We start from the raw sequence: 13,837 nt of genomic DNA, 5'->3' as shown, positions 1-13,837 counted from the left end.
ATCAGTCTTGAAGAACTTGTCAGTTCCCTCAGAAGCCATGGGATAGAACTAGAGGAAGATGAGCCTCAAAAAAGGAACAAGTCCGTAGCATTAAAGTCCAGATATGAAAGACGCAAACCTGACAGAACCAAAGCTCTCCAGGCAGAAACTGAAGATACTGATGACTCTGAACTAGAAGATTCTGATGATGAAGAAGAATTGTCCCTCCTGACCAGAAGAGTTAAACAACTCTGGAAAAAGAGGAACAACAACTTCAGAAGACCAAGACCCAGAGGGGATCGATCAGAATCAAACTCAAAAGGTAAAACTAACAAAGATATTACTTGTTATGAATGTAAAGAAACAGGTCACTACAGGAATGAATGCCCCAAGCTAAAGAAAGACAATTCTAGAAAAGAAAGTTTCAAGAAAAATACCTTCAGGACAAAGAAAGGATTGATGGCTACCTGGGATGATAGTGAATCTGAGTCATCAGAATCTGACTCTGATGAAAAGGCCAACGTGGCACTTATGGCTACCACATCCAGGAGCAACTCAGATGAAGAATCTGAAGAGGTATTTTCTGAACTCTCTCGATCTGATCTAGAATCATGCTTGTCAGAAACTCTTAGCTCATATCAGAAATTAAAACAAAAGCTTAAAAACATAAAAGGCTGTTTTAAAGCAAAATTTGAAGAATGTGGCAAGCTTGAGATGACAATTCTAGAGCGGGAAGATACAATCAGATCTTTAACATTAGAAAGAGATGGAGCCAAAAGAAAAAGCTTAGAATTAGAAGAAGCGTTGTCTCAAGCACCACAAACTTCAAATAAATTAATTTATGAATACGAAGAAGCCTTTCAAGAATTTCTGAAAAATGGAATAGGTAGGAGTATTATGGCATCCATGATTTATGGAGTCAGTCAGAACAATAAAAAGGGAATTGGGTATGATCCTAAGGAAGTTAAAACTTCTTCTAATGACCAACTTAAATCTCCATTTTCATATCACTACACACACACACAAGAACAAAAATTTGAAAATGCTAGAAAACCCAAAGTTATAAGAAACTCTGGGAAGACTAATCAGAAAGGACCCAAGAGATTCTGGGTACCGAAAGATAAGATTGTTTATGTTGCAGATATCCTATGCAGCAAAGTTCAGACACCAGTCATGGTACCTGGACTCTGGATGCTCGCGACACATGACGGGAAGAAAGTCTATGTTCCAAAGTCTGGAACTTAAAGACGCTGGATTTGTAGGTTTCGGAGGAGATCAGAAAGGAAGGATCAGAGGCTCCGGAACTATTGGTAATGGTACTCTTCCCTCTATATCTGATGTCCTTTACGTAGAAGGATTAATGCATAACTTGTTATCCATAAGTCCATTAAGTGATAACGGTTATGATGTAATCTTTAATCAAAAAACATGTAAAGCCATAAATCAAAACAATGGTTCAGTCCTATTCACAGGCAAGAGGAAAAACAACATTTATAAAATCAATCTTTCTGATTTAAAAGAACAAAATGTTAAATGTCTGATGACTGTTCACGAAGAGCAATGGGTGTGGCATAGACGCTTGGGCCACATTAGCATGAGGAAACTTTCTCAGCTAAATAAACTCGAGTTAGTCAGAGGCCTACCTAAACTGAAGTTTTCTTCAAATGCCCTGTGTGAAGCATGTCAGAAAGGAAAATTTTCAAAAACATCCTTTAAAAAGAAAAATCTTGTTTCTACCTCTAAGCCTCTGGAACTTCTCCACATTGACTTATTTGGTCTTGTGAAAACAACATCAGTCAATGGAAAGAAGTATGGACTAGTCATTGTTGATGATTACAGTCGCTGGACATGGGTGAAATTCCTAAAGCACAAGAGTGAGTCTCACTCTGTATTCACTAGTTTCTGCTCCAAAGTGCAAAAAGAATTTGACTCTAAAATTATTAGAGTCAGAAGTGATCATGGTGGAGAATTTGAAAACAAAGATTTTGAGGAATTATTTGACTTTAATGGAATATCCCATGATTTCTCCTGCCCTAGAACTCCACAACAAAATGGAGTTGTAGAGAGGAAGAATAGGACACTCCAAGAGATGACCAGAACCATGATCAATGAAACTAATGTGGCAAAGCACTTTTGGGCAGAAGCTGTAAATACAGCATGTTACATTCAGAATAGAATCTCTATAAGACCTATTCTGGAAAAGACTCCCTATGAACTGTGTAAAGGAAGAAAACCAAACATTTCATATTTTCATCCTTTTGGATGTTCTTGCTTTATCTTAAACACTAAAGAACATCTGAACAAGTTCGATTCCAAAGCACAGAAAGGTATTATGTTAGGATACTCAGAACGCTCTAAAGGCTACAGAGTATACAACACAGAAACCAAAATTGTGGAAGAATCAATTCATGTCAGATTTGATGATAAGCTTGACCCTGAAAAGTCAAAGCTAGTTGAAAATTTTGCAGATTTAGAAATCACTCTTGCAGGATCTGATAAAACTCCAGAAGCAACTGTCACTCAGAACTCTGAAGAAATTAAATCCCCAGAAATCCCAAAGAAAGTTAAAAGTCGTATCAATGTATCTGAAGATTTGATTCTGGGAAACAAAGACGAACCTGTTAGAACCAGATCTACCTTCAGGACCTCTGAAGATACTCCTCTGGGACTAGTGTCTCTGATTGAGCCTACGTCCTGTGATGAAGCACTTCAAGATAACGACTGGGTTTCAGCCATGCAAGAAGAATTAGATCAATTCACAAAGAATGATGTCTGGGATCTTGTTCCAAAGCCCAGAGGCACTCATGTTATTGGAACCAGATGGGTATTCAGAAACAAGCTGAATGAGAAAGGAGAAGTCGTCAGAAACAAAGCTCGACTGGTAGCTCAAGGTTATAGTCAACAAGAAGGTATTAATTATAATGAAACTTTTGCTCCAGTCGCAAGGTTAGAATCTATTCGTCTTCTTGTATCTTTTGCTATTAACCATTCTATTAAATTATATCAAATGGATGTCAAGAGTGCATTCCTTAATGGTTATATATCAGAAGAAGTGTATGTCAACCAACCTCCAGGTTTTGAAAATCCAAATTTCCAGAACATGTTTTTAAACTTAAAAAATCTTTATATGGACTTAAACAAGCTCCCAGAGCTTGGTATGAACGTTTAAGCAATTTTCTTCTGGAACACAATTTTATCAGAGGGAAAGTTGACTCCACACTTTTCTGTAAGAACCTTAACAATGATCTCATGATATGCCAGATATACGTTGATGATATTATTTTTGGTTCAGTTAACGCCTCTGTTTGTCAAGAATTCTCTAAGTTAATGCAGGCAGAATTTGAAATGAGCTTAATGCAAGAACTAAAGTTCTTTCTGGGAATTCAAATTAACCAAACTTCAGAAGTTACATATGTTCATCAAAGCAAATATATTAAAGATGTTCTGAAGAAATTTGACATGGCTGACTGCAACTCTGCAAAAACTCCAATGCATCCGACATGCATTCTTGAAAAGGAAGAAGTAAGCGCAAAGGTTTGTCAGAAGCTCTATCGAGGTATGATAGGCTCTCTTCTCTATCTGACTGCTACTCGTCCTGATATTCTCTTTAGTGTCTGTCTCTGTGCCAGATTCCAATCAGATCCTAGAGAATCTCATTTAACAGCAGTTAAGCGAATTCTCAAGTATCTGAAAGGAACTCCTAACCTGGGCCTGATGTATAAGAAAACATCAGAGTATAGACTTTCGGGTTACTGTGATGCAGATTATGCAGGAGATAGACTAGAACGAAAAAGCACATCTGGAAATTTCCAGCTTCTGGGAAACAATCTGATATCCTGGGCTAGCAAAAGACAGTCAACTATCGCTCTATCAACTGCAGAAGCAGAATATATCTCAGCATCACTGTGCACAACTCAGATGCTCTGGATGAAGCATCAGTTAGAAGATCTGAAAATCTTCGAGAGTAACATTCCTATCTTCTGTGATAATACTGCTGCCATTTGTCTAAGTAAGAATCCCATTCTACATTCCAGAGCTAAACACATTGAAATAAAACATCATTTTATCAGAGACTATGTTCAGAAAGGGATAGTAACATTGAAGTTCATTGATACAGATCATCAATGGGCAGATATCTTTACTAAGCCTCTAGCTGAAGATAGATTTCTTTTTATCTTAGAAAATCTGAACATTCAAAATTGCCCTGAATGATGTGTGGCTCTGAAGATGTAAAATGAGACTCTGACATAAACAAATGTGTTTCTGCCTCTGACTCTGATACTTCTACCAGTTAAGAAGATATCTGAGTTAGAAATCTCCAGGAACTAATCCTTTGGTATTCCTAAAGATCAGACACATCAAAACACGTGGAGCACTTAGCATCTAACCCTAGAACTTCTAGACAGCTGTCCAGAAGAAAATCAAAGGTCAGACGATTGAGATCTCCTCGAGCAGTGTGCATACTGTTGGGATTAGACATTCATTAATGAGCCTTAATCATTTTTCCCCCAAGCGTGCTAACTTGTGCTTTGTGCTAACGCTGAATAGTGTGTCGTTTTGCATGTGTTTTCGTTTAGGGTATTTAAACACTTTTCTCACATTTCACACACTTATCACTCTCACTCACTCTCAAACCCTCTCTGAAGCATTTCTACAAACTCTTCATCTTCACCTTCATCTTCATCAACTATGGATGCTCAACAACAACAAGTTTTCAACTTTTCTCAGCAAATGGAATCCAACACCACTGCCCAAAGTTCAAGCATTCCAACTCCAAATGTTACAGGAGTTTCCATTACTCCAGTATACAAGGAACCCCATATTCTTGATCGTCAACCTCATATTAACCTAGCAACTCCCTTTGAGGGACTGGATGTGTTATGTGAAACACTGGTGGACTTCGACAACATGAGGAGAAATGGAGTAGATCTTACTGAAGAACTCCGTCTACAAAGGTGGGAAAACTACTTCCAAAGGCTTTATGGCCCTGTTTACCCAAATCTCATCAAAGAATTCTGGAGATTTGCTGATGCTGATGACCATTTCATCGTCTCCTTCGTATTGGGGGTAAAGATAGTGATTACTGAAAAGTCAATTGCTTCTTTACTAAACATGGAGAAAACTGGAGGAAAAAGGATTTACAACATCAACCCTAGGTCAAGGCGCATTGCTGAAGTATTCAATCCAACCATCTTCAAACTCAACACTGAAGGAAATCCTTCAAAGAACAAAGAACTTCATCAGAACCTCAGAGTATGGCTCAAGATCATTCTGGGAACCATTCATCATCACCCAGCATCAAACTCCTCTGACTACATCAATGCAGATCAGAAGTGCATTCTGTATTGCATTCACAAGGGTGTGAAGCTTTGCCTTCCTGCACTTCTCTTCAGATATCTCAGAGACTCTGTAAGGGAGACAAGAAACAACATGAAACCCAGATCCTACATTCCTCTGGGAAGGCTTCTGTCTGATGTCTTCATTGAGAATGGGCTGGTAGATCATCTGGAGAAGAACAAACTGATGGAAGATCTGGCGATAGATACTGGAAGGCCTCTGAACGCTAGAAATCTGAAAAGCATGGGAATTCTGAAGAAGATTCAAGTCAGACCCACTATGGACACCTCCTGGGATGCCTTGAAAGATAAGAGGAAGCTACCCCATGGTCTTGCAAGGTTCTTCAAGAATGAACCCGTAGATGCAATCCTCCACTATATGCAGCGTCTGAAGGATGAAGGAGTCGACATCTCTGACTTCAGACTGGATGAGTGTCTAGATTCAGAAGAAGACTTTGTCAGATTCAAAAGAGGTCCCTCTAAGAATAAGTTTTCAAAGGCAAAGAGAGCAAGGATAGGAGAAACCTCTGAAATAAGATCTCCAGCACCTCTGCAAATATCTACTGGTACGTCTGCTCCCTCTATTCCCTCTGAACAACTTATGGCTTCTTCTAATCCTCTCCCAACACCACCTATATACACATCCTCTGAAACCCCACCTTCTACAACCAGAACCTCACAACCTCTACCCAATTTTAATCTTCCTCACACTACCACTTCCTCTTCATCATCTTCAGCCCCAGGATCACCTCCATACCTTGACCTCTCCTCTGACCAAGAATACTCTGACCCTAACTCTCCAACCTTAGCCCAACTTTAGGCTCAAAACCTTGCTTCACAACAACCAACACAATCTGAAGCAACTTCACCTCCCCCAGAACAAACAACCAACATTACTTCTGAAGACCAACCTTCTGAAACTCAACCCTCTGACCTCCACACCTCTGATATCACCCCTCCAAACACCTCCGCTGAACCTGAAGCTGAACCTGAAGCTGAACCTGAAGCTCTAACATTAAATCTCAGCCCTCCAACCTCTTCACCTCAAACCTCTGAACCTAACCTTTCCGTACCTACCCTTGAGGAAGCCATAATGCTGGTCTCAGGGGATTCAGTACAAAAGGTCAAGTCTCTGACCATTAACTCTGAAGTCAGTGATGATCCTGACTCTGTAAGGACACACTAGAACAGAGTCATTGGCTGGATGACCTCTGAGGCTTTTAAGCTGAAGAACATCTCTGAGCAAGTCAAAAATGGCTACATCAGAGATGCTGAGGCAAGACTCCAGGAAAGACTTGCAAGAGAAGCTGAAGCCAAAAGGCTTGAGGAAGAGAGACTATCAAGAGAGGCTGAAGAAGAAGCCAGAAGGCTAGAGGAAGAAAGGGCAAAGGAAGCTGAAGCTAAAGCTCTGGCCGATGCTGCTGCTGCTGCCGAAGCTGAAGCACAGGCTGCTGCTGAAGCTGAAGCAAAGGCCGCTGCTGAAGCACAGCAGGCTCTGACTCAGGGGGAGTCCTCTTTTGTTATCCCTATGGTTCTCCAGACGCTTGAAGAACTCAAGAACGACCAGAAGGAACTCCGTGCCAGAATGGATAAACAAGACTCTGTCAACGACAACATTCAGAACATGCTGGCTCAATTGCTTCAGAGAATGCCTCCGCCTCCCAACCCTTAGGCACTTAGGATTTTGTTGCTTTGCTTTCTTTGTTTCTGATGTTTACTTGTTCCTTTTGCCTCTGTTGCTTTTTATCTGAATACAATGTTTTTCTCTTGAATTATTTTTTTTGCTATGTCTTTTTGATTCTGACAAAAAGGGGGAGAAGTCATTAATAGCTCTGATGAAAATACTGTCTAAATACCTTAAGCACTCTGCAACATATTTTTCTTAAAAATAAATTTATCTAACACTAGACTTAAGAAATTGCAGAAGGTATCAAGAAACCTCATTGCTTGGGAGCTCTGGTAAGAACTTCTGAACTCCCTAGCCTATCTCAGGGGGAGCTCTTGTCTATCTGATCTGATTTTGTTTATGTTTCATCTGCTAATTAAGTTTGTTTTGTCATCATCAAAAAGGGGGAGATTGTAGGAACAAAAATTGTTCTACAACAGATTCCATGATTTTGATGATAACAAAGGATGAAACCAAAAATGGCACCCTAACGAAAAGTTTCTAAGTGTGCAGGGTTCTAAGGAAAGAAGGAAGAAATCATCAGATACAGAATCATATCAGATACAAATTATCAGAAGACCAGAAGCATCTGAAGTAGAAACACGTTCAAGAAAGTCTAACTCTGAGCAAAACAGCAAAATATCAGAAGCATCTGAACAAGAAGTACGCTCTAGAAGTTCTGACTCTGAACAACGGTATGTCAAACTCTAGAAGTTCTCAGCGCTATCTGAAGAAACCATCAGAACTCAAAAGAGATCAACATCAGAAGTTAGATAGCAAGATTCCAAGATCTCCAAAAACACGAAGACTCTGATTATGGATTTGCTAAATAAGGAAGAGTAACGTTAACTTCAAATAAAGTTATGGAAATGGATTTCCTAATACAGAAATAGACGTTAACTCCAAAAATTCAAATGAAAAGGAACTATTTTTGGAAAGTAGTCATTCAAGGAGAGAAAGTTGCTTTGGCAACAAGCAACATAAGTTATGGCACTAATTATTATTCAAGAGTTATTATCTGCTATGATTTTTCAACGGATCCTTCTCTTCTATATAAAGGACTGCAAATCAACATTGAGAGAGATAAGTACAACATCACAAGATTTTACTGAAACATCAACACACATAAAAACGTTTTATTTTCTCAATCTTCACGAAGCTTTTGCTTAGTACGTGAAACACTTTGTTCTTACTGTTGTAATATTTGCTTATCTTAGAAGCACTCTAGATTACATAAGTTTTTATCTTTGTTGTATTTCCTCAAGTGACTCTGTGTAGTCTGTATACTTGAGAGGACTAAGAGATCTTTCTCTTAGACGTTGTTTGTAATCAATCTTTCAAGATTAGTGGATTAAGTCCTTGTTGAAGGTGAAATCACCTTGGCCGGGTGGACTGGAGTAGCTTTGTGTTATAAGCGAACCAGTATAAAAATCCTTGTGTGATTTTCATTTTGAAAAAGCGCTTATTTTCCAAACAATTCAAACCCCCCCTTTCTTGTTTTTCTCACCTTCATTTGACCCGCAGCGGTCGTGTGTTTTCAGCACCACCAAAGCCTCAAGCTAATGCTGATTTTGTTGAACGCCCGATTGGGAATGCGATGAATTCTCCGAATCCGACACTTGCTGTTAAACCTTCCTCTGTACTGAAAACTCCTTCTTCTGTTGGCCCTAGTGGCAATGGAAAAGAAGACTGTGATGAGATGCTGAGGCTCATCAAGAAGAGCGAGTACAACGTTGTAGACCAGCTTCTACAAACGCCATCCAAAATATTTGTATTATCATTAATTATGAATTCAGAGCCACATAGAGAGCCTCTGCAGAAAGTTTTGGATGTGGCATATGTATATCATGATGTCACAATAGAACAATTCGATAACATTGTTGCAAACATTACTGCTTGTAACAATTTGAGTTTCTGTGACTCTGATCTCCCTGAGGAGGGAAGAGACCACAACTTGGCTTTACACATATCCATGAACTGTAAAGACGATGCCATGTCCAATATGCTGGTGGACACTGGGTCATCCCTGAACGTATTGCCAAAGTCCACTCTTTCAAGATTGTCATATCAAGGGCCTCCCATGAGGTAGAATGGAGTTGTTGTGAAAGCTTTTGATGGGTCGCGTGAAACCGTGATTGGGGAAGTTGATCTCCAAATCAAAATTGGACCAAGTGATTTCCAAATTACCTTCCAGGTTATGGACATCCACCCATCGTACAACTGTCTCTTAGGCAGACCATGGATTCCCGAGGCTGGCGCCGTGACATCCACCCTACACCAGAAGCTGAAATTTGTGAAGAATAAGTAACTGGTGGTGGTAGGGGGAAAAAAAGGCTCTCCTGGTTAGCCACTTGTCTTCCTTCTCGTATATAGATGCTGAGGATGAAGTTGGAACTCCTTTCCATGCTTTATCTATAGCTGAGCCTATTGAGAAGAGAACTCCTTCATTTGCTTCTTATAAAGATGCAAAGTTGGCCATTGAGTATGGCGCAGTTGCTGGTCTAGGAAAAATGATTGAGTTGAAAGACAATAAGTCCCGGGCTGGCATTGGATTTTCTTCTGGGGTATTCAACGCGCAAGGGTTATTCAAGAGTGGAGGTTTCATCCACACTGGTCAGGATGAAGAAGTTGCTGTTGTCTTGGAAGAGGATGCAGAGGATTCGGACAATTTCATCATCCCTGGAGGAATCTGCAATAATTGGGTCGCTGTGGATTTTCCTACAGGTATCCACAAGTCAACATAATGATCACTTTGTTTAAAAACCCTTCTCCCATGCCAAAAGGAGGAGTGATGGCATTGTTGGCAACATAAATACAATGATATTTTGATTCAATAAATTCATGTTAAATGTTTGTTTTTCCAAATTATTTTCCCTTTTCGCTTTTTGCATGAAATCGGTGATCACATAAAACCCTAAAAAAGAATAAAATCAATCTTTTCATCTGCATAATGACTTGTCTTGTTTGATTTCTAAAAGCTTTTCATATCTAAAATCATTATGCAGGTTGGTCAAACCCATTGAACATAATGATCCAACGCCATATCCCAATTTTGAGTTCCCTGTATTTGAGGCGGAAGAAGATGATGTTGAAGAGATTCCTGACGAGATCACCCGTTTACTTGAGCATGAAGAGAAGATCATTCAGCGACATCTTGAGAATCTGGAAACAGTCAACTTGGGGTCTGAGGATTGTGTTCGTGAGGTGAAGATTGGGGCACTCCTGGAAGAATCTGTTAAGAAGGGGTTGATTGAATTGCTACGAGAATACGTCGATGTCTTTGCCTGGTCATATGAAGACATGCCTGGTCTAGATACTGATATTATGCAACATTTCCTACCTCTAAAGCCTGAGTGCGTGCATGTAAAGCAGAAGCTCAGAAGAACTCATCCTGATATGGCAGTGAAGATCAAAGAGGAAGTTCATAAGCAAATTGATGCGGGGTTTCTGGTGACTTCTACATATCCTCAATGGGTGGCCAATATTGTGCCCGTGCTAAGAAAGATGGAAAAGTCCGGATGTGTGTGGATTATAGAGATTTGAATAAAGCTAGTCCGGAAGATGATTTCCCCTTACCACAAATTGATATGCTGGTAGATAATACAGCTAAATTCAATGTCTTCTCATTTATGGACGGATTTTCTGGATATAATCAGATTAAAATGGCACCCGAGGATATGGAGAAGACAACATTCATCACACCTTGGGGAACATTCTGTTATCGAGTGATGCCCTTTGGTTTGAAGAACGCCGGAGCCACGTATCAACGAGCTATGACTACCTTGTTTCATGATATGATGCACAAGGAGATTGAGGTATATGTTGATGATATGATTGCTAAGTCAAGAACGAAAGTTGAACATGTAGAGCACCTGTTGAAGCTTTTTCAGCGTTTGAGAAAGTATAAGCTTCGTCTGAATCCCAACAAGTGTACATTTGGAGTCCGTTCCGGCAAGTTATTGGGTTTCATCGTCAGTGAAAGAGGTATTGAGGTTGATCCTACAAAGGTCAAAGCAATAAAAGAGATGCCTGCGCCCAGGACTGAGAAGCAAGTCCGAGGTTTCCTTGGCCGCTTGAATTACATTTCCAGATTCATATCCCACATGACTGCCACATGTGCGCCGATATTCAAGCTCCTCCGGAAAGATCAGTCTCATGATTGGACCGAGGTTTGCCAGAAAGCCTTTGACAGTATTAAAGAGTATCTGTCTGAACCTCCGATTCTGTCCCCACCTGTGGAAGGAAGACCCTTGATCAAGCATCTGACTGTTCTTGAAGATTCAATGGGTTGTGTCCTTGGTCAACAGGATGAATCAGGGAAGAAAGAATATGCTATCTACTACCTGAGTAAGAAGTTCACTGATTGTGAGTCTCGATACTCAATGCTTGAGAAGACATGCTGCGCTCTGGCTTGGGCAGCTAAGCGCTTACGCCAGTATATGATAAATCATACGACTTGGTTGATATCCAGAATGGATCCAATCAAGTATATCTTTGAGAAGCCTGCTTTAACAGGGAGGATTGCCCGTTGGCAGATGTTATTATCTGAGTATGATATTGAGTATCGAGCTCAAAAAGCTATCAAATGTAGTATCTTGGCTGACCACTTGGCACACCAGCCGATCGAGGATTATCAGTCAGTTCAGTATGACTTCCCAAATGAGGAGATTTTGTATTTGAAAATGAAAGATTGTGATGAGCCTACACTCGATGAAGGACCAGAACCTGGTTCCCAATGGAGTATGGTTTTTGATGGCGCAGTAAACCAGTATGGAAATGGTATCCAGAATGGATCCAATCAAGTATATCTTTGAGAAGCCTGCTTTAACAGGGAGGATTGCCCGTTGGCAGATGTTATTATCTGAGTATGATATTGAGTATCGAGCTCAAAAAGCTATCAAATGTAGTATCTTGGCTGACCACTTGGCACACCAGCCGATCGAGGATTATCAGTCAGTTCAGTATGACTTCCCAAATGAGGAGATTTTGTATTTGAAAATGAAAGATTGTGATGAGCCTACACTCGATGAAGGACCAGAACCTGGTTCCCAATGGAGTATGGTTTTTGATGGCGCAGTAAACCAGTATGGAAATGGTATTGGGGCAGTAATCATTACTCCTCAGGGCACACATATTCCTTTTACAGCAAGGCTAACTTTCAAATGCACAAATGATATGGCAGAGTATGAGGCTTGTATTATGGATTGGAAGAATGCATTGATCTAAGGATCAAGCATCTTGATGTTTATGGTGATTCGGCCCTCGTTGTTAATCAGATTAAGGGTGAATGAGAGACGAATCAGCCTAGCCTCATTCCGTATAGGGATTACGCGAGGAGGATTTCAACGTTCTTTACTGAGGTTGACTTCCATCATATTCCTCGAGATGAGAATCGGATGACAGATGCTCTTGCTACGCTAGCTTCAATGATTGTGGTTAAATATTGGAATGAAGTTCCCAATATCACTATGATGCGTTTAGATAGACCAGCTCACGTATTTGCAGTAGAAGAAGTGAAAGATGATAAGCCATGTTATTATGACATTAAAAGTTTCCTTCAGAACCAGGTTTACCCACCTGGGGCATCTGCGAAAGATAGGAAGACTTTGAGGAGATTGTCAGACAGTTTCTACCTCAATGGCGAAGTGCTTTATAAGAGAAATTTTGACATGGTTCTGCTCAGATGCGTGGATAGACACGAAGTAGACCTGTTGATGACTAAGGTCCATGAGGGTTCATTTGGTACTCATTCCAATGGACATGCCATGGCTAGAAAGATGTTGAGAGCAGGCTACTATTGGCTGACAATGGAGTCTGACTATTGCAAGTACGTGAAGAAATGCCACAAGTGTCAGATTTATGCGGATAAGATTCATATTCCCCCGACACTTCTGAATGTGATTTCATCACCATGGCCTTTCTCCATGTGGGGAATTGACATGATTGGCATGATTGAGCCGAAAGCGTCTAACGGACACAGATTTATTCTCGTAGCAATTAATTACTTCACCAAGTGGGTTGAAGCGGAATCATATGCAAATGTGACCAGGCAGGTAGTTGTGAAGTTTATCAAGAATCAACTCATATACCGATATGGTGTGCCAGATAAGATCATTATTGATAATGGATCTAACTTGAACAATAAGATGATGAAAGAACTGTGTAGTGAGTTCAAGATAACGCATCACAATTCTTCTCCTTACAGGCCAAAAATGAATGGGGCTGTTGAAGCTGCTAACAAGAACATCAAGAAGATTATCCAGAAGATGGTTGTTACGTACAAAGATTGGCATGAGATGCTTCCATTTGCTTTACATGGATATCGTTTATGTATCCGCACTTCGACAGGGGCAACCCCTTTCTCTCTTATTTATGGCATGGAGGCCGTACTCCCAGTAGAGGTGGAGATCCCATCAATGAGAGTCTTGATGGAGGCCAAGTTGACCGATGCTGAACGGGTTCAGAGTCATTATGACCAGCTGAATTTAATTGAAGAGAAGAGATTGACTGCCAAGTGCCATGATCAGTTATATCAGCAGAGAATGAAGAAAGCTTTTGATAAGAAGGTCAAGCCTCGTGTGTTCCGAGAAGGTGACCTTATGCTCAAGAAAGTCTTGTCTTTCGCGCCCGATTCCAGGGGCAAGTGGACTCCAAACTATGAAGGTCCATATGTTGTTAAGAGAGCCTTTTCAGGTGGTGCCTTGATACTTACAACTATGGATGGGGAGGATTTCACTCGTCCTATGAATTCAGATGCAGTCAAGAAATACTTCGCCTAAAAATAAAAATAGAATAGCTCGCTAAGTTGAAAACCCGAAAGGGCGGCTTAGGCAAAAATAAGCGTCTCGGTGGATCG

Source organism: Lathyrus oleraceus, chromosome 6 (genome assembly GCF_024323335.1).
Source record: "Lathyrus oleraceus cultivar Zhongwan6 chromosome 6, CAAS_Psat_ZW6_1.0, whole genome shotgun sequence".
Classification (NCBI taxonomy): domain Eukaryota; kingdom Viridiplantae; phylum Streptophyta; class Magnoliopsida; order Fabales; family Fabaceae; genus Lathyrus; species Lathyrus oleraceus.
Note: the sequence above shows the minus strand (reverse complement) of the source record.